Below are 21,645 nucleotides of genomic sequence, written 5' to 3'. Positions count from 1 at the left end.
GCTACATGATACTTTCCTGCATGATCCAGTAGCCCCAGAGCTACCAAGATTGGGAAAACCTCAATCTAATCTGTATTAAACCCACTTTCTAACTGAATGGAGACAAAGTTTTCCTGTGAGGAAATAAGATGTCACTGTGTAGAGTTGTAGTGCCACACGTAACAACATCTTTATTGAAGAAACCTACCATCTGTAAAAAGAGTTCATAATTCCAAATGAGGCTGCCAGAGGGGTACCAAAACCAGTAACAACAACAATTTCAAATTACAAGATCAAGTTCTATATGTACATTATCATTTCTTCCTTAAAAGAGATTATCAATCAGATTTCCTCCTAATTCAGCATTCTTAATATTTGTTTTTGGTATAAATTACAAGATTTTTCAGGACCAAGAGAGATATTCAGATTGTTCGAGTGAATGTAGTGCAAGGAAACAAAGAAGCAATGCAGGGGATGCACCGCTTCGGTAGCACAATCACCGATGTACCCAACCACAAACCAGTGGACAAGAAGAGGCTTCCCAAACCACCAGGGAAGTTCCTAAGCTTTGTTCCAAGTAAAGGACTATGCTGACTGACTACAACTTCTTGCCTTACCTGTTCGCTCAGAGAATGTGATGTTATTTTGATGATGCTGTTTATCATGCAGCTCCATATTCTCCTAAGGACAACTGACCCAATGGCACTCATCCCATAACTCGCCACCTCTGGCTTGCTTATTGTGCCCAGGACAATCTACTGTGGCTCTGGCAATAGATGGCCTACCTAGCAGAGTTATAGTTCTATTAGAACTCTAATGAGGGTCACTAAACAATAGTGAAAACCATATGAAACCACCATGTTTGTAGGTAGCAGGTATTAAGGATGAAAGTACTCTTCGCTCTATTCAGATCCTCACTGGTTTATGACACATGGTTGTTGTTGTTGTTAGGTGCTGTCAAGTTGGTTCCAACTCATAGGGACCCTATGCACAACAGAACGAAACTGCCTGGTCCTGAGCCATCCTTAAAATTGTTGTTATGCTTGAGCTCATTGTTGCAGCCACTGAGTCAATCCACCTGGTTGAGGGTTTTCCTCTTTTCTGGTGACCCTGTACTCTGCCAAGCATGATGTCCTTCTCCAGGGACTGATCCCTCCTGACAACATGTCCAAAGTATGTAAGACACAGTCTCGCCATCCTTGCTTCTAAGGAGCATTCTGGCTGTATTTCTTTCAAGACAGATTTGTTCGTTCTTTTGGCAGTCCATGGTATATTCAATATTCTTCACCAACACCACAATTCAAAGGCATCATTTCTTTTTCTGTCTTCCTTATTCATTGTCCAGCTTTAACGTGCATGTGATGTGATTTAAAATACCATGGCTTGGGTCAGGCACATCTTAGTCTTCAAGGTGACATCTTTGCTCTTCAACACTTTAAAGAGGTCCTTTGCAGCAGATTTACCCAATGCAATGCGTCTTTTGATTTCTTGACTGCTGCTTCCATGGCTGTTGATTGTGGATCCAAGTAAAATGAAATCCTTGACAACTTCAATCTTTTCTCCATTCATCATGATGTTGCTCATTGGTCCAGTTGTGAGGACTTTGTTTTCTTTATGTTGAGGTACAAGCCATACTGAAGGCTGTGGTCTTTCATCTTCATTCGTAAGTGCTTCAAGTCCTCTTCACTTTCAGCAAGCAAGGTTGTGTTTCAGCAAGCCAGGTTATTTGTTTTTAAGTTTACCTTATGGCACAGACATACTTTCATTCTGAGATCAAGAGAAGATATGATGTATTTCACTCTGTTGCAAAACCAAAAACCACATCCATTGCTGTCCAGTTGACTCTAACTCATAGTGACCCTCTAGGACAATAGAACTGCCTGCATAGAGTTTCCAAGGAGCAGTTGGTGGATTCAAACTGCTGATCTTTTGGTTAGCAGACGAGCTCTTACCCACTGCACCACAAGGGATCCACTCTGTTGCAGGATATGTATTATTTACCTTTTGAAAAATTAAACAGTGTGCTCTTGAAATGTTTTGTAGAATATGGAACTTAAGGATGTAAAATTTAATACATAACCTTCCTGACTTTTAATAACTACATCATGTCTACTGCTGGTAATTATCAAATAAAGTGAAGACCGCATATAATCTTCTTAGCATAATCATGAAAACAAAATTGACCCCTAGGCCAGTAGATTTTTTTTTTTTTTGGTTTTTTTTTTAATCTCATGTTTTTTAAAGCAAACGTTAAACGGAAATTTGACATGCATTTTTTTTTTGTTCTTACTAATTTGTTCAGTCATAACAATGTATATCAGAAGGATTGTGCATATTTCAAGAGAAAAATTAAGTATTCATTGGGAAGGCTTTCTTCACTTATAAAAGATTACTCAACTCATTGTCATACCAGTTTCACAGAGTGAAAGGCATTGCTTTCACTAAGTGAACACAGTCACCCACATCTGTGTGAACAGTTTAGAATTTCCTTCCCTTTATCTCATCAATTCTCACCCATTCTTCTCTCCTTCCACGCTACTTCTCTGAAAACACAATCTAGAAAGCTAGGTTCTTGATTCTAATGTCTGCTCTGGGAAATCCTGCTATCAATTCTTTTCTCTCTAACATTTTGAATTCCTCATTCCATTGTCTTCTTTTTTTTTTTTTGGCGGGGGGTGTCATTAATATAGCATATTTTATTTTAATATAGTTCTTAGAAGTTTTACATCTTTAACTCATATGGAATTAAGTTTTGTATATATATTTTATGTAAAATTTCCTCTAACTGCGTTGTCAATTACACCAGTGCCATTTGCTAAACAAGACATACATTTTCTACTAAATTATATAGCCCACTATATGTTGTTAAATAGTCACACGTATCTGGGTTTACTTCTAGACTTTTTTTTTGTTGTTGTTGTTGGTTTGTTTCATTGCCTTCCTATTCTAAAGTATTAAAAAAAAAAAAATGACCTCTTGGCTTTACCTCTTTCTCAAGATACACACCTCCAACACCATTTGTAGAATTAAGATTGAAGTCTTCAACAGTGTTGACCACTGACTGATCTTTGCCTCATACTTACATTTCATTTGACATCTAGTTCATTTTTAATTTTACCTGAAAGAGCAAAGAAATAATGTATTTACTAAATATATTTGATTTGTGTATTTTGTTTTGTTTTTTTTACATTGTCCTTGGAATGCCTCACATAGTTTCTGAGATTTCGAGTTTTCAACTACCAGATGAAGAATCTTTCACCTGATGTATATTTAGATTTCATGAAATCATCCATTATCAAACCCTCTTTGGATATTGAATTATAGTTATTGATGTTGAAAACCTTGACCTTCCTTCTCTTACATCCATGCACAAGAGGCAGTACAGCACAATGATTAAGAGCATGGACTCTGGAGCAAGACGCCTGCATTCAATTCCCATTGCAGCTAGTACCTTCCTGATGATGTACTAGCTGCGTGACATTGAGCAATTCACTTAAAAATTCAGAAATAACATTTGTATCTCAGAGGTAGAAACCTTGGTGGCATAGTGGTAAAGTGCTACAGCTGCTAACCAAAGGGTTGGCAGTTCAAATCCACCAGGCGCTCCTTGGAAACTGTATGGGGCAGTTCTACTCTGTCCTAAAGGGTCGCTATGAGTTGGAATCGACTCGATGGCACTGGGTACTGGGTTATCTTAGAGATAACATAGTTTTAATTGAGAAAATATTACACTTTAAAACAGAAGCAGAAATATAACCTAAATTAATTGACTATAGAGTTAAGTAGTTCTGGGTGACACAGTTAAGTGCTAGACTACTATCTGAAAAAATTGCAGTTCTAACCCACCTGTAGTCACCTTGGGAGGCAAGGCACTTCTGAAAGGTCTGAAATTTGCTTCTGGAAGGCCACAGCCTTGAAAATCCCATAGATCAGTTCTGTTCTGCACATTTGGGTTGCCATGAGTTGGAATCTATTTGACTGAAACTAACAACAACAACAAAGTGGTTTTAGAAATAGTTAGCTTACGTGGGGGCTTTAGATCCATGAACTTTGGGAATAACATAACACATGTAACTTTCCTATAAGACTTCTCATGTCTTTATAGTCCATATTTAAACTAACACGTCATATTTTGGATTATCAGTGCTGTAAATAATGTCATAAATAAATAAGTACAGGTAGCCCCCGACTTACAATGGATTTGAACTACGATGAACTGCATTTAAGACGGTTTTTTTTTTTTTTTGGCACATCTTATACAAAGTTACAGTGTGTCATTTGCTGATGTTATCATTCTCAGATGTTCACTCACAGATATTCAAAGATAGGATTTGTAAAGATACCAAAAAAAAAAAAAAAAAAAAACCAAACCGAGTGCCATTGAGTCGATTCCGATTCATAGCGACCCTATAGGACAGAGTAGAACTGCCCCATGAAGTTTCCAAGGAGCACCTGGAGGATTTGAACTGCCGGCCCTTTGGTTAGCAGCTGCAGCACTTAACCACTATGCCACCAGGGTTTCCTTTGTAAAGATACTGATAATAAAAGACAATAATAATGAAAACTAAAAAAAAAAGTATTCAACTTATGTCAGAACCAACCCACCATGGAGTTTTCAGAACAGAACCCTGTGGTAAGTTGAAGACTACCTGTGTTTGATCTCTATTACAATACCAAACCAAAAACCAAACCCTTTGCCTTTGAATCAATTCCGACTTATAGCGACCCTACAGGACAGAGCAGAACTGTCCCATAGGGTTTCCAAGGAGTGCCTGGTGGATTTGAACTGCCAACATTTTGGTTAGCAGCCATAGCTCTTAACCACTGTACCACCAGGATTTCCTATTACAATACAGGTCTATAAAAATTAACTTTTAGCAACCATTGTATCTTAGAAATATCTTTGCATTCAGATATTTTTCAAGGAACTATTTATAGCTATTTATCTGCTTACAGTATCCCACTATCCTTTTTCAACAAACAGTAATGTCCAAAACATTTAAAGTTTCTTTTTTAAAAAAATAATAAAAACTTAATCCTAAGTCAAACAAACATCCTTTGGACTCTATTGTGTTCAGTAGTAGTGTGAAAAACAATCTGTTGAAGTATATTTTTCTTTTCTTTTCTCTTTACTTATGATTTTAAGTGTACCTCCTTTTCCATGGATGAAGAATCGTTAAGACGCACGTCTGCTAACCATAGAGGTAAAAGTAGGCAGTTCAAATCCACCAGCTGCTCCTTGGAAAGTCTATGGGGGAGTTCTACTCTGTTCTATAGGGTCACTATGAATTGGGATTGACTTGATGGCATCAGGTTTTGGTTTTGGTTACTTTTCCATGGGCCCTGGTGGTGCAGTGGTTGAGAGCTATGGCAAGGTATGGCTCTTAACCAAAAGGTCAGCAGTTGGAATATACCAGCTGCCCCTTGGAAACCATATGAGGCAGTTCTACTCTGTCCTACAGGGTCGCTAGGAGTCAGAATCAGGTACTTTTCCGTGGATGCCTGAAGATACATGTAAGCTAACTCTGAAAATTTACTGTATTGCAGATAGTTGTTTTAAATCTTATTTTTAATGCTAACGATATATTTCTGTCAAAAAGAGACTTAAAATTTTTCATCATTGCCAACAATGAATCAATACCAAAACAAGTCTTGCTAGATAGAATGAATTTATTATTGAAATTAAAGGTTTTTCAATTGGAAGAAATTTTGCCAATTAGCAGGTCTGACACTTCAGCTCTACGGATGGAAATACTAAAGCTTAGAGAATGTGAGAGGTTTTCCCAGATTCAAGCTCTATACTCTATATTCAGCCTAAGATTTGAATGCATCATCATTTTCTCTTTTTTTTAAAACCAATTTTTTTTTACATATTCTTTCAACCTAAATATTTCATTTCCTCTAGAGAATAATACTTAGTTTCTGCTGTTTGAGTACATTACAAGTTATCCGTTGTGAAAATGGATTTAGGAAAACTCCATTCTCATCAAAAGTACCTAATGAACGCAGTCTTCCAAGTCACTTTAACACTAGCAGCGTAAAACCGATGTCAACCAGATTTACTGTTACTCAGACAGAAGGGGAAAAGCTTCTAGAATTTAAAGTGCTGCTCTTGTAGATTTTAAAAATGCTTTCTGTGCTGCCAAGAAGTCTTAGATTTCAGATGATTTACCTTTGAGAACAACTGAGGATCAATAAGTGGGCTGAAGGAGTAGAGAATGAGTGAAATAAGAAGGAAAAAAAAAAAAAAAACCTGAAGGAAATGTTGTAGAAAATAAAAAGACCTGTAGGTTTGAAAAAAACAAATCATGGGCTTATAAAAGAGAGAAGCTTTAAATGCCAAAGGTCGGAGTGACATCTTCTTTTGGATTAAAAACCAAACAAACACAAAGTGAGGAAAAAATTTGCATACTTCATTCACCATAAGTAAAGAAGCCATAGAATATTCAGTTCGTGAGGTGATCATATGTCCGTCATGATAATACAAGCATATTAGCAGTCTTGATAATGGCTTTAGTGAATAAATAAATGGTTGTACTTTAGCTTTGCAACTTCCCTGTCAAAGCGCCTAACAACTTTCTCAGAAGGACCGTTTCAAAATTAGCAATATTTTAAAAAGAAAATCCAAAAGGTCGGTCTTCTTCGCCTTTTATAATGTATAAGTCCTTACATCTTCCTCAGAAATCTTTCCAGACCCATGAAGCTCTTTTTGCCATACAAACATAAAGTTTAATCTCTGCCCTCATGTGTATTTCTTTTTGCCCTTTCTCTTGCTAGTGGCAAGACCGTCTTTGTATTTAAGTCTAAGGAACTTAGATCAAAATCACCTCTGATTTTCTATTCAGAAAAATGTCTAAGACCTTGTAACTCATTCGACAGAATTCCCCACCTCCAGCTTTTGCTTATAATTAAGCAAAATATTAATTCTTATTAAATTCTGAATTTCCAACAATTATTTGGTCCAACAGCTCTTAAAATCTCAATATCTATTCTCTTTTTATAAAATGCTTTAGATAAATAGTGGGGTTCAACGTTCAATGATCACAGTTGCAACTAGGTAAAATTTGCAGTTATCTAAAATTCATATACGTTGAACTCCAAGTATACTGTCTGAGAGTTTGAAATTATTCTATGCCCTGCACAGTATTAATTAGATAATGTTAAAAATTTGTTCATTATATGGTTATACATCATGGACATAAAGCATGGAAACATATATTGTAACATAATAAAAATGTTATTAATTATGCATATTTATCTATTCCAGACTTTTTGGTTTCCCTGAATTTATCATGTTGGGTACATCTGCCATATGGAAATATTTCTAAGAATGTAGCAGATTTCATGACCTTATTAATCTTGGAATTAATAAGAAGGAACCTTGAGTGACTGTCATACAGTTTCCTGTGCAAAGAAGGAACTCTATCTTGAAGATTCCTGGCAAAAATTTATTCACCTTCTACTTGAATAAGTCCAGTGAAAAGAGATCTGATATGTTTAAGACAGCTTAAAGTGCTCAAAAACTCAAATTTCTAGAATCATTTTCTTTATTTAATCTAAATCTGCTTCTTAAAAGCAATGTCCATTGCTCTTAAGTGTTTGAAATAATGCCTTCTTCAAAGGTCCCTGGGTGGCACAAATATGCTCTACTACTAACCTAAAGGTTGGTGAATAGAATTTACCCAGGCCTGGCGATCTGCTTCTGTAAAGATTACAGCCAAGAAAACTCTATGGAGCAGTTCTACTCCGTAACACATGGAGTCACCATGAGCCAAAGTTGACTAGACAACTAGTGTTTTGTTTTTTTTTTTTTAAACTCTGCTTCAGTGGAGTCCCTGGGTGGTATAAATGTTAAGTGCTTGGCTACTAATCCAAACGGTAGCAGTTTGAATACACAGAGGTGTTTTGGAAGAAAGGCCAGGTGATCTCTTTCTGAAAGGTCACAACTATGAAAATCATATGGAGCACAGTTACACTTTGAACCACATGGTCCCCATGAATGGGAATCAACATGACATCAACTGCTATCCTGCTTCAAGTGTCATCCACTCTTTCTATATCATGATGTTCAAATTTAACTAACATTTGTTGAGAGCACATTGCAAAGAAATTTTCATGTTATTTCTTTTTTCCCTATAAAGCTAGGATATTTGTTGTTATACTCATTTTACAGATGACGAAACTGAGCTTTAGAGAAATCAAACAATCCGTAAAGGACTCACTTTATAAATTCACATTCGTCTGACTTCAGACTCAATAGTATTAAGCCCTGTACTATACATTCTCTTCTGAAACTAACCACTAATTGGAATGGCAGGAATAAAATGAAATATTTATATACCAAATCATGTTTCAGGGAAGGGGGAAGAGATTGTGCAAGTACAGAAACACTCCTACTTACCCTTGGGCCTTGAGGTTCTGTTTCTGGGATTTTATTTCCTTAGCCACACTTTACATGTGAGTGCCCTTCATTTGAATCAAAACTAAGAATATAATGGTGGTACTTTCATTCTGCAAATTAGAACAATGTTGAGGTTCAGTTGCCTGCCTAATCATTTTGGAAATATTTTTAAACATAATAATTGTCAGTGTTTTGTGACTGTAGGGAAATGAGTACTCATAAATTGCCTGGGGACAAATTGGTACACTTTTCTTCAGGACATTTGGCACTCACTGTAAGTTAATTGGAAACCCTGGTGCTCAGTGTTTAAGACCTATGGCTGATAACTGAAAGGTTGGCAGTTCAAATCCCCTAGGCGATCCTTGAAAAGCCTATGGGACAGTTCTACTCTGTCCTATAGGATCACTATGAGTTGGAATTGACAGGATGGCAGTGGGTTTTTTGGGTATAAGTTAATTTTATTAAAATGTTTACATTAAACTTATGGTACAGATAGTTAAGTAAGCTCGTGCTTTGGCTCTCCCCTCTGCTACAAGTGCACAGAAATATATATTCTCATATGTGTATGTGTGTGTATATATACACACATATATATATATACTCATATACACACACATACACATATGAGAATATAGAAAATTATCCATGGTCAGACATAAAAGCAACATAAACATTTCCAGGGGCTGAAATGCAAAGCTTTTATTGTACTTGATGGATTTTGAATTTCAAAGCATCCACCAAGACTGAGCTAGAAAGGAAATACCACAGAGGGGACAAAAATCAATTTAGGTGCAGGGTAAAATCTAAACGGAACAACTGACAACAGTCCCTTTTTTTTTTTTTTTTTTTGGCTTTAATGAACAGTAATTTATTTTCCCACAGTTTAGGAGGCTAGAAGTTCAAATTCAGGGCACCAGTTCTAGCGAAAGGCTTTTGCTCCCTGACAGCACTAGGGAAAGGTCTTTGTCTCTTTTGAGCTTCTTCCTGGATTCCTTGGTGATCTTCATGTGGCATGGCATCTATTTTCCCCATCTCCCCCATCTGTGCTTCCTGGCTTCTGTGCCTAATCTGCTGTTTTTGGAAACCCTGGTGGCATAGTGGTTAAGTCCTACAGCTGCTAACCAAAAGGTCGGCAGTTTGAATTCATCAGGTGCTCCTTGGAAATTCCGTGGGGCAGTTCTACTCTGTCTTAGAAGGTCGCTATGAGTCGGAATCAACTCCATTGCAACAGGTTTGGTTTTTGGTTTGACACAGCCATGGCCTCATTAACATGATAAAGAAAACCCTATTCCCAAATGAGATTACATCCACAGGTACAGGGGTTAAGATTTACAACACATATTTTTGGGGGACACAATTTACTCCACAGCACTGTGCTTCTCAATTTTAGTGGGGAGAAGAATCACTGAGGGTGGCTGTTTTTTTTTTTTTTAATGCAGATTTGTTACCTGTACCCCAGAGATTTTGATTTGGAAGTCTTTAGTGGGATGCTGGAATAATCATGTAAAACAAGCACCACAGTGCTGTTAACCTCAGTTATCATTTGTCGATTCTTACTATTTCTTTCTTAGAGCATAATCTAAGTTCTGAGCTCTGGAGACACCTATCTTTAGGATCTAGGTACTTTCCACCCTAAGAGTCCAGAAGTGGAATGAGTGTCCTGAGACAGCCCAATTCATTCATTCATTTAACACAAGTTTTTTGAGCACCTGCGCTGGACCAGGTGTTATCCTAGGGTCTGGGGATACCTCAGTAAAACAAACAGACAAAAATCCCTTACATTCTAGCTGGGGAGGAACCATCAATAAATAAATTTACCAGAAGGTGATCAGGAGTCCTGGTGACACAGTGGTTAAAGCACTCAGCTACTAATTGAAAGGTAGGTGGTTGGAACCCACAGCCACGCCATGGGAGAAAGATGTGGCAGTCTGCTTCCATAAAAATCTACAGCCTTGGAAGCTCTATGGGGCAGTTCTACCCTGCCCTGTAGGGTGGCTGTGAGTTGGAATCTATTTGACAGCAGCCCTTCCTTTCTTATTTTCCAAGACAAAAACAAAAACCAAACCTGTTGCCAACCTGTCAATTCCAACTCATAGCCACCCTACAGGACAGAGTAAAACTGCCCCATAGGGTTTCCGAGGAGCACCTGGTGGATTTGAACTGCCAACCTTTCAGTTAGCAGCCATGGCACTTAATCACTATGCCACCAGGGTTTTATTTTCCTAGAACTATCATTAATATAGATTCATTTGCTAGGTTAAATGTGACATGTTAAAGGGAAAGCAGTAAAATTGTCTCCACTGTTCCCCTTCAGGGAATAGGAAACAAACAAAATAACTATTTACATCACTTATAAACTCTCAAACTTTTTTTTTTAAGTTTCCAATCAAATTTAAATTTGGAGCAACATCTTTGGAGTGGTTTTGTTTTTGTTTCTGGAAGAAACACGAAATTGAATAGACTGAAATAATATACAAGTTTGGCATTTACGTCTAATGTTTAAACTAACTTATAACCTGATGTTATCTCCAAAGAATTTATTTTTAAAGAAATTACACATTTTTTTCCTTTTTTAAAATTGTGTTTTAGGTGAATGTTTACAGCTCAAGTTAATCTCATACAAAAATTCATACACATATTGCTTTGTGACATTAGTTGCAATCCCGGCAATGCGATAGCACACTCCGCCTTTCCACCCCAGGTTCCCTGTGTCCGTTCTACCAGTTCCTGTTCCTTCCTCCCTTCTCATCCTACTTTTGGATAGGAGCTGCCCGTTTGGTCTCATACATCTGATTGAACTAAGAAGCACATTCCTCATCTGTATTGTTTTTTGTTTTATAAAACCCAACGCAGTGCTGTCGAGTCGATTCCATTTCTTTCTGTTTTATAACCCCAAAACCCAGTGCCCTCGAGTCGATTCCGACTCATAGCGACCCTATAGGACAGAGTAGAACTGCCCCATTGATATTACAGTCCTGTCTAATCTAAAAACTTTTGAGCGGACATCTAAGATGTATCAATTGGTCCCACCCCACTTGGAGCAAAGGAGAAGGAAGGAAACCAAAGACACAAGGAAAATATTAGATGGTGCTGGGCTACCACCAATGACTGCCTGACAGGGAACACAACAGAGAGTCCGGAAAAGAGCAGGAGAAAAATGTAGAACAGAGCTCAAATTCGTGTAAAAAGACCAGACTTAATGGCCTGACAGGGACCAAAGGAACACCCAAAACTATGGCTCCTGGACACACTGTTAACCCAGAAATGAAACCATTCCCCAAATTACATATGTTTGAATAAAAGAAAAAAAAAAAATCTGTGGCCATAGAGTTGGTTCTGACTCACAGCAACCCTACAGGACAAAATAGAACTGTCCCATAGGGTTTTCAAGGAAAGGCTAGTAGATTCAAACTGCCGACCATTTGGTTAACAGCCCAACTCTTAACCAGATCCAGACCCACCGCCTTCTGGTCAATTCTGACTCATAGTGACCCTATAGGATAGAGTAGAACTGCCCCATAGTGTTCCCAAGTGGTGGCTGATGGATTCAAAATGTCAAACTTTTGGTTACCAGCCAAGCTTTTAACCAATGTGCCACCAGGTCTCCCAGTTTTAAGTAAAAAAAAAAAAAAAAAAACCAAACCCACTGCTGTCGAGTCAGAAATAAAAAAAATTTTTTTTTTTTTAATTAATTCATAGGCTAGAGTCTCCAGGTGGCGCAAATGTTTAAGTGCTAAAAGCCAAAAGTTTCGCAGTTAGAGCCCACCTAGAGGCACCTTGGAAGAGAGGTCTGGCAACCTACTTCTGAAAGGTCACGCTTTGACAACCCTATAGAGCAGTTGTACTCTACGTACATGGGGGCACCATGAGTCAGAATCCACTCAATGGCAACAAACAACAACAATTCGCAGGCCAAACAATACAAAAAATCATGAGACACAAGTAGCCATAAGAATAGAGAAAACGCTAAATAAAATTCTAGACCAGTGGTTTCAGGATATTCACAAAAGGCCCATTAATCCTTCAAAGTTAGTATTTACTAATTTATGTAATGGGCATAGAAACACATGAAGTCCAGATATTAAGGAATCTTTATGTTTCCAGTTTATAAAATGTCATCAATATTTGATTCAAGCAAGAGAACTGAAGTAAAGAAATGCAATCCTTAATTGAAAATAATGCCCTTGAAGCAAGCATGTATTTTATCAAGAAAGTAGATTTCACTGATGATAAAATAGAGGTTTATTACAAAAAGTAAAATTCTGTTAAAGATGATTATTTTCTAGAGTGAAAGAAGAGATAACTTTTTCTGTCATTAGAGGTAACATTTTAAGGAACTGAATGTCCTGGCTAAGTGATGGCCAAACTGTTTAGATTATAGAGAAAATATTTTTACAATCAATATAGAAAAATGTATACCACACATTATATTTTTTCTTTCATTATTTTATATTAAATGATATCTCAAGTTAGTATGTCAACATAATCAATGCTACCTTACTTCAAACCACTGCAGCATAGTTTATGAACAAGGCAAGTAAATCTAAAAAAAACAAAAAAAACCAAACCCATTGTCATCAAGTCGATTCCGACTCATAGTGACCCTACAGGACAGAGTAGAACTGCACCACAGAGTTTCCAAGGAGTGCATGGTAGATTCAAGCTGCTGACCTTTTTTGGTTAGCAGCTGTAGCATTGAACCACTATGCTACTGGGGTTTCCATGTAAATCTAAGAAAGGTGACTAAAATAACTTTGCTCAAATTTAATCCATTAATGGTGACATTAACATTCCTTTTAAAAAGTGCTATTTTATGGCAGTTATGTACACATATAGTTTAACGAGTAAAATACAGGGTTGCTTATGGACAGCAGGGTTCCCTGTCTTCCTCTTCTCATTTCCTTCCCTGCTAAGTTTCCCTCTCCGTTAGTTCACTGTTTTGAATTTACCTCTGTATTGCTGGAAACCCTGGTGTCGTAGTGGTTAAGAGCTACAGCTGCTAACCAAAAGATCGGTAGTTCAAATCCACCACGTGCTGTTTGGAAACCCTATGTGGCAGTTCTACTCTGTCATATAGGGTTGTTATGAGTGGCAATCAACTTGATGACAGTGGATTTTTCGGTTTTCTGTATTGCTGAATTATGAGTCTGTATTGATATCTTTTGATTGTTTTTTAGGGTTAAACTTTATTGATCTCCTAACATAGAAGATGGACATTTAACTCTCTTTGATTCCCTCCTCCATTACTTACTTGGATACCCAAATTCTCCCAATTCAGATATTGTATATACCAATTTTGTTCAGATAAATATTAACATTATTTAAAAAAAATACAAATACTATTTATAGCTGTTTATGTGGCAAATTACAATTACGTATCCTTTTTGCTATTTATTTGATGAGTTGCAATTATTTTTCCTGGAATTCATAGTTTTTTTGTTTTTTTTGGCGGTGGTGGTTTACTTAGTTTTCAATATATACTTTCTATTGCACTCATTCAACCACAAAATCTTCACCAACAATCTGCATCTCCCATTAAAACATTCAAGCCCATCAGGTATCCCATTAGTTTCATCTGTCTAAAGATGTCTCTTTGAGCCCTTGGGCCTGATCTATTCTGGACTGATTGCTTTCTAGGCCAGTTGTACAGTTGTCATCTTGTGGTTCCTCTTAACAATTGATCTGGAGACTGCCATTGCTGCTCACCTGTGTTGGATTTCCAGTTTAAGTACCTTCCTCATCCTTCTTCTTCTCCTTTGTTTTAGTGCAACATATTTGCTAGAACTCTGAAAGAAAGGACACATAGGAGAAAAAAAGTGTTTGAAAATGTTAAATAAAAAATGTATTCATTCTCCTCCGACACTTGACTGAGATCTTAATTGAATTCTGAATAAAATTCCAAGTTGAAAGCAATTTTGATTTAAAAATTTCAAGGCATTTCCTCATTGCTTCTTGATTCCAGGGTCACCACTGAGGAGTCTAAAGTCATTGTGATTCTTAATCATTTACATGTGACAGTTTTTTTCTTCCCCTCAGAGCTTAAAGAAACATCTTTTTGTCTAAAGTGTTCTGGAATTCCACGTGCCTTGATGTGGTTAAACTTTCAAACATTATTCTGGGTATCTCAAATCATATCCTTGAATTGTATAGACACTTAGTTCTGTTTTAATTATTTCATGCACGATGTTTCCCTCTTGGTTTCTCTATTCTCTGTCTGGAATTACATTTATTGAGATATTGAGTTGCCTGAAGCATACTTCTGATTTTCATATCATCTGTCTCCTATTTTCCTTATTTTTGTCATTTTTTACTCTTTTGAGAAGATTTTCCCTATTCTGTATTCCAATCTGTGTATTGAATTTTTGAATTAAAGCCATCCTAGCTTTAATTTCCTAGCACTCAATTACCAGTGTGTACTTTTACCATTGCTATGCTTCCCCCCCCCCCCTTTTGGTTGCAGTGCAATATTTCTTCTTAATTCTATGATGGTATTGATGGCAGCTTTTAATTTTAATTTTATTTTCTTAAATGTTTCTCCTCCTTACATAATTATGTCCCTGGGTGGTGCAAACGGTTAAGCCCTCAACTATTAGCCAAATGGTTGGTGATTCGAACCCTCCCAGAGGCACCTCAGAAGGCAGGTCTGGAGATCTGCTTCCAAAATGTCACGGCCTTGAAAACCCTCTGGAGCAATTCTACCCTGCATGCACGGGGTCGCCATGAGTCGGAATCGACTCTAGGGCAGCTAACAACAGCTAAACTTCTTACGTAATTTTTACTTTCTTTGAATTGTTTTGCTTTCTTCTTTTAGAAATTTGGCTCAGATGCCTGATAATTCCTGATTGTTTGTTCGTCTTTAGAGTGGAGAGTGAAACGCTGACTTTAAACTCTGGGTGTGTAGATGTGGTATGCCTACTCTGAGCTTCACTCTAGGGTGACATAATTGGATTATTTAGTTGTGAAAACTTAGTGATCAGTGTTTTGTGACTTTGGGGCTGATTAGATACCCCAGAGAAGGATCTGGCAATCTGCTAAGGTCTGTCTACCAGCAATCCTGTCAAACCGTGTCTCAGTACCTCAAGAAACATCCACTCAATCCTACCGTATCAGGAAGGGTCTAATCAGGAAGTAGAAACCACACAGTAATTTAGACAGGGTGTACGCAATATAAATAATCATTAACTATAAAAACGGTTAATGTAAAAGTGTAAAGAAAACTCTAAAAATATCCTTTGGCTAAAGGAGAGCACCCAGGAAAAAGACAAACTTGGAAGAGAGCATACCTTGCCAAGGCTAAAATCCAGATCTCATGCAGCCCAGTAGGTAGCAGAGAAGTTGGTTTGTCCTAGGCTGGAGCTAGTTCACACACAGTTCCTGGACAAGAAGAAACCATTCTTCTGAAGTACAGGTGGGCTGAGACTAGGAACAAGAGCCAAAACTAGTAAATAGGACATACTTCTCCAGCATTCAGGTACGCAGGACACTGAAGCCTGTTAAAAAAACACATCACCAGGGTGCAGGTGGCTAAGGCTGGTAGGCAAAGAGCCACAACCAGGACTGGCAAATTAGAAACATCCCTCATGGGGGGGATGGGCAGGCAACTGAGGCCTGGACAAGCAAACAAGAAATACCCCTCCAGGGTACAGGTGAGTGAAGCACGAAAGGCAACCTCTAGGGGCCGCTGGGGTGGATTCACTAGAGATTCACCTGTGTTGGTGCTGCTGAAACTCGATTGGGGGTGAACATCACTGGGTGTCCGCCTCATGAGCTCCTGGCAGCTGCGTGGGAACATTAAAAAGAAGCAAATGGAAGTGCATCAGAACCAGAAAGAGAAGCCTTTTTCTCCTCCCATGTGTCCCTTCAGTGCCCTATACCAACAAAGTTTAACATTGTGCATGCTGCAAGCTGAATGTTCACAGAACAGTTCATGAAGTATAGATTTGGAGCTGAAGACCAGGAACTGATAACTGACACACCCATTCTTGTACTTTGGTAGATTTACTTTCTACCATCCTTAGTTTGGAAACCCTGGTGGCGTAGTGGTTAAATGCTACGGGTGTTAACCAAAAGGTCAGCAGTTCGAAATGACCAGGTGCTGCTTGGAAACTCTGTGGGGCGGTTCTACTCTGTCCTATAGGATCGTTATGAGCCAGAATTGATCTGAGAGCAACCGGTTTTTATCCTTAGTTTGGAAACCCTGGTGGTGTGGTGGTTAAGAGTTAGACTGCTAACCAAAAGGTCAGTAGTTTGAATCCACTAGCCGCCCCTTGAAAACTCTATAGGGAAGTTCTACTCTGTCCTACCTGTGAGTCAGAATTGACTCGATGGCAACAAGTTTGGTTCGGTTTTGTGATCTTTTGTTTTCTCTATCCAGAGGCCCTCTGTTTTTTGCTCTCTAGAAAACAAAGCTACATAGTACATTGCCTAGGATAGGGAGGGCTACTGCTGAAGTGCTGTCTGCACTGAGTGGAAAAAGGACATTGACTGATTCTTTAACACTTGTTCTATACATCTTCATCATTTTAGAACACCCAACCACCAGCCCTTTCATCCCTACTTATATAGGTATCTGTTAACCTTAATGCCTCAGCTATTTGGAGTTTGCAATATAAATTTGGTTGGTCCTCAGCTGCCCACACTGCTGGCTTAGAATTCATTTTTTTTAGATTTTCCAAGACATACAATCAGAACCAGCTACTTAAATTTGCAGAGCATGAAAAATGTAAATGTGAGACCCATTGTTCAAAAATCATTAAAAATCTCAGGACTACAAGAGCAGAGCTTTAAACACATTGCAATGACCTCTAAGCATGGGGCCCAGTACCAACTGCACTGGTCACGCACCCATAAAGTAAGTCCTACATTTGATACTCCTCATCTATTTTCAAAGTTCAAAAAATTCTTACTATTTTTTTTTTTCCCCTTTCCAGTGTTTCTTATGCTGGTAACATTATGTCTCAACAAATGTATATTCCTATACTCTCATTTTTCTTGGAATGACAAAGGATGTTAAAATAGATACATTTGTTTACTGTGCCATCTGTACCTGAAGTGTTGGCATTTACATAGCTAACATATTGAAGTTTTAAATGTAAGAGGCATTTCATACACAGAGTACTCTGCATGACTGGTATTGAAAAAACAAACACTGACTTTCTAATACAGAAAGGAGTCCTTGGGTGGTACAAACTGTTAGCACCCTAGGCAGCTAACCAAATGGTTGGAGATTTGCATCTACTCAGAGGTTACTTGGAAGAACGTCCTAGAGATCTACTTACAAAAAATGATCAGCCATTAAAAACCCTATGAAGCACAATTTTAATTTTACTCTGACACACATGTGATGTCATGAGTCAGAATTGGCTCCATGGCCATTTTTTTTTTTAACATGGAAAAGCACCTGTTATGAATACTTATGAAAACTTTGAAGGATTTTGTGATATTTTCTCATAAATTGGACAGGTATATGAAGAATATTTAGAGACGAGAAAGATCAGATCAGCTTGTACGTAATATGATCCTGAAATCTGCCTGTGAAATAGGAGTGCATATTTTCATATATTCTTATTCTTTTATAAATTACTATGTTCATGTTTTCCAGCTAGAAAATTTTAAAAGTGCTGTAAGTAAAGAGCCTTTGGAACAAAATCTTTCCTTGCTTGAATAATGCAAGCCCGTCATTTACTGCTTCCAAATTAAAATTCTACATTAGATCCTTCTAATGTTGTTGTTGTTTTCCTTTCTTTTTTCCCATAAATTTCTGAGTGCTGTTCACTTTGTTCAATAATTAAAGATTTTTCCAAAAGATAAATGAACCTTTGCCATTTTCCTCAGCCTAGCAGCCCTCAAGCACATCAAATAAGAAAAGACTTGTCACCAGAGAGAGCTGTGAAATGTATTTGAAAATGTAGTTTAATTGGAGTCAGCATTTCCTAGCCCACTGTGCTAACATCTCTCTCACTTTACAAAGGTGACAAGAGGGTAGGGTATGGAGAGCCTGGCAGGAGGTAACACATTTTATAATACAAAAAAATACAGGCTTTCTCTATTTGCTCTGTTTTAGTAAAGAGAAAAGTGATGTCGTTGGTTGGAAGGATATGGAGAACAACCAGTATTTTTAAAGTAATGATTGCAAGTTAACCCAAGGTGAAGATTATTTGAAGATATCTTTTTAGACTTAATTATTTATTGATGTCACTAACTATTTACACATGCTTTAAAACAAGGTGTTTATCCTTAAGTCTTATAAAATAGGCTTACTTCCTATTTTCTAGATATGTACAGTTATCATTAGGTCTGCTTGTTTTGACCTTGAAGTGGAGATAGTAAATGCTCTTTTAATTCTGTAATTAGAGTGGGATAAATAGAAGGTAAAGTAATCAGTCAGGCATTCAGAGAATCATTTTTTAAGAAAGTTGCAGAACTGTTTCACTAAAATGAAAACTAGCCCTAGTAGCTCCATATCTCACCATTTTAGCTGAAGATACCTTGCTGTGCCCCTTCAACCTGTTTTCATTAAAAAGCAAGTTCCACTTCTGAGAGGTCTGGCTTAATTTAGTGCTTCAAAGTCTGTACCTTTCAACAATCAGTAACATCCAAGAAAGAGATCGAATAGGCAATACAAAAAGGAAGTTGTTATAACTCCTTTTTAAGAGATAAAAGGATGTCTAGGTAGTCAGGGAGATGCAGTTCAAAGTACAAATGTCAAGGTTCTCGTCTCACATCAGAGAGAAGTAACAAGGATCATCATGAGAATACCCAGCTTGTAAAGACTTTGGCAGGAACAAAAATCTGTAATAAATTCTCATAACTTCTTTAGCAGTATACCTAACAACCACAACTAACAGAAAAGCAAGGAACTAAAATGTGTTCTGCCAAGTTAAAAACCTGTCCGTTGGAAAAAATGATTGTAGCCTGCAATATCTGTGTATTTTCGACGTCCATTTCACAACATCTAAGGGCAAACGGTGGTGAGCGTGGCAAATATGAAACCATAGGGTGATTGAGGATGTTAGAATTCTGAGTGAATTATGTGTTTGGTTTTTAGTTCAATTTTTCAGTCTGGACGTATTTATTGGGTGACACTATGTTAAGTGCTATAAATTGAAAACAATTAAAAAAATTAAAGTTCGCTTTTTAGTAGGCAAGTAGAGAAAAAAAGAGTTTCAAATATGTGAATGCATACGTTTGTGTGTGTCCACGTATGTGTCATTTGTGTGTGTGTTGTTACTGTTGTATTGATGTGTCTGATTGTTAAGGAGTTTCTTAAACTTATAACAATAGCCTGTTTTCATTGGAATTCAGTCTCTTAATTTTTGTTATTCTTCATTAGTAATAACATTATTTTAAAATTATTTCATCTATCTACAGACTCAGATGCACATCAGAATGCAACGTCTTGGAAAAAAAAAGTATGATGAAGATATAAATTTCTCCTAGCTTACAATTTTATCGAAAATTTGATCAAATTTTCAAATTTCAAAAATTTGAAAAAAATACATCAAGTCTACTAGGTGTTTTTGTCACATATTAAATGTGTGACTTTCCACAAATTGCTTAACCTTTTTCCATTTTATCATCTATAAACCTCGTATAGCTTTTAGTGAGGATTAACAAAAATTAAACACTTTTGGTAAAGTGTTTAGAACAAAGCTTAGCACACAGTTGGTGATCAATGAATGTTAGCTATTACTACTCCCACAACTAACATTAGTCTTGAACTTACTGTTAGGGTCTCTATGGGTCAGAATGACTCAATGGCAACGGTTTGGTTTTTGGTTTTATTGTCTTCCTCTCCTACTGCTCACTGAGGTTTTTGAGGGCTGGTCTCGTTCTCCCTCATGGCTTCTGAGTAGAATGGTTGAGCAAAGGCTCTGGAGTCAAGGTGTCCAGTTTAATTTTTAGATCATAATATTTTATTTGGAAACCCTAGTGGCGTAGTGGTTAAGAGCTATGGCTGCTAATCATAAAGGTCGGCAGTTTGAATCCACCAGGCACTCCTTGGAAACCCTATGGGCTCTGTCCTACAGGGTTGCTGTGGGTCGGAATCCACTCCACCGCAAAGGGTTTGGTTTTGGTTTTGAATATTTTATTTATTGGGCTATTTTAGTGGGTACTTTACTTGAGATTTACCTATTAGTATTTTTTCCTTATTTTTTGCTGGGTTTCTGTGGGAGATAATTTTTTACTTATGTTAGGACAAATAAATAATGAGAATTTCTTCAGGAAATATGCGTTGACTTACCATGAGTTCAGAATGCATGCTGCTGCTCAATAATAAGAGTAATAAATTGAGTTATTCTGGAATGATAAATTTATAAATCCAGGAGCAGATTATAGTTAATAACAAAATATTTTTATAGCCCTTGAGAGTAAATTATGATTTCATTATTTCGGGAGTTACAGATACCACTAAGAGTAAAATGGAAAAATAAAGACCCCACAAAGCCATACGAAATTGAAGATTCTTCCTCCCCTGCCCATGGGTATCTCTAGGACATTCGTAGAGTGAATCGAGGCAAATTCTTCATCAGTATTGACATCAGAATACGACGTTTGCTGCAGTTGGAAAAAAAAAAAAAAAACCTTAGATGTTAACCTACTTTATAAACATTGTAGAAAATAGTGTTGGAGCGGGAGGTTGGAGCATCAAGTTCAAGTTCATATAGGATGGGCTGGAAAGGAAACCCTTGAGCAAGTGTCTAGTGTAAAAACATTAGAATACAGGTGCCCTATTGTTTAGTAATTTACACTGACTGGAGAGATCAGTTAACCATCCCACCATTAACCATAGCTATAAAAACAAACAAACAAACAAACAAAAAAACCAAACCTAGTATCATCGAGTCAATTCCGACCCATAGCGACCCTATAGGACAGAGTAGAACCTAGAACCGTCCCGTAGAGTTTCCCAGTAGTACCTGGTGGATTTGAACTGCCGACCTTTGGTTAGCAGCCATAGCACTTAACCACTAAGCCACCAGGACTGTGTACCTGGCCATTCTATTTGAAGTACAAGTCTATGGTTACAGTCCACACGTCATCATTTTTAAAATGTCCTATGAGACTTTAATGCAAATGATTTAGGTTCACTGATATACTTACTACTTTCTCAACATTTTCCAGCAACTTTCATTGTATTTCTAAATCTCAGTCTTTCCAGATCGACAATAAAGTTTCAGAGGATCTGCTAGAGTAAATTAGCATGCTCCCAAAGAAGCCCTCATTGTTCATGATTACTGAGGGAACTGCAGACAAGAAGTCAC

The sequence above is a fragment of the Loxodonta africana genome, chromosome 20 (assembly GCF_030014295.1).
Source record: "Loxodonta africana isolate mLoxAfr1 chromosome 20, mLoxAfr1.hap2, whole genome shotgun sequence".
Taxonomy (NCBI): domain Eukaryota; kingdom Metazoa; phylum Chordata; class Mammalia; order Proboscidea; family Elephantidae; genus Loxodonta; species Loxodonta africana.
The sequence above is the reverse complement of the archived record's forward strand: the minus strand, read 5'-3'. Positions refer to the sequence as shown.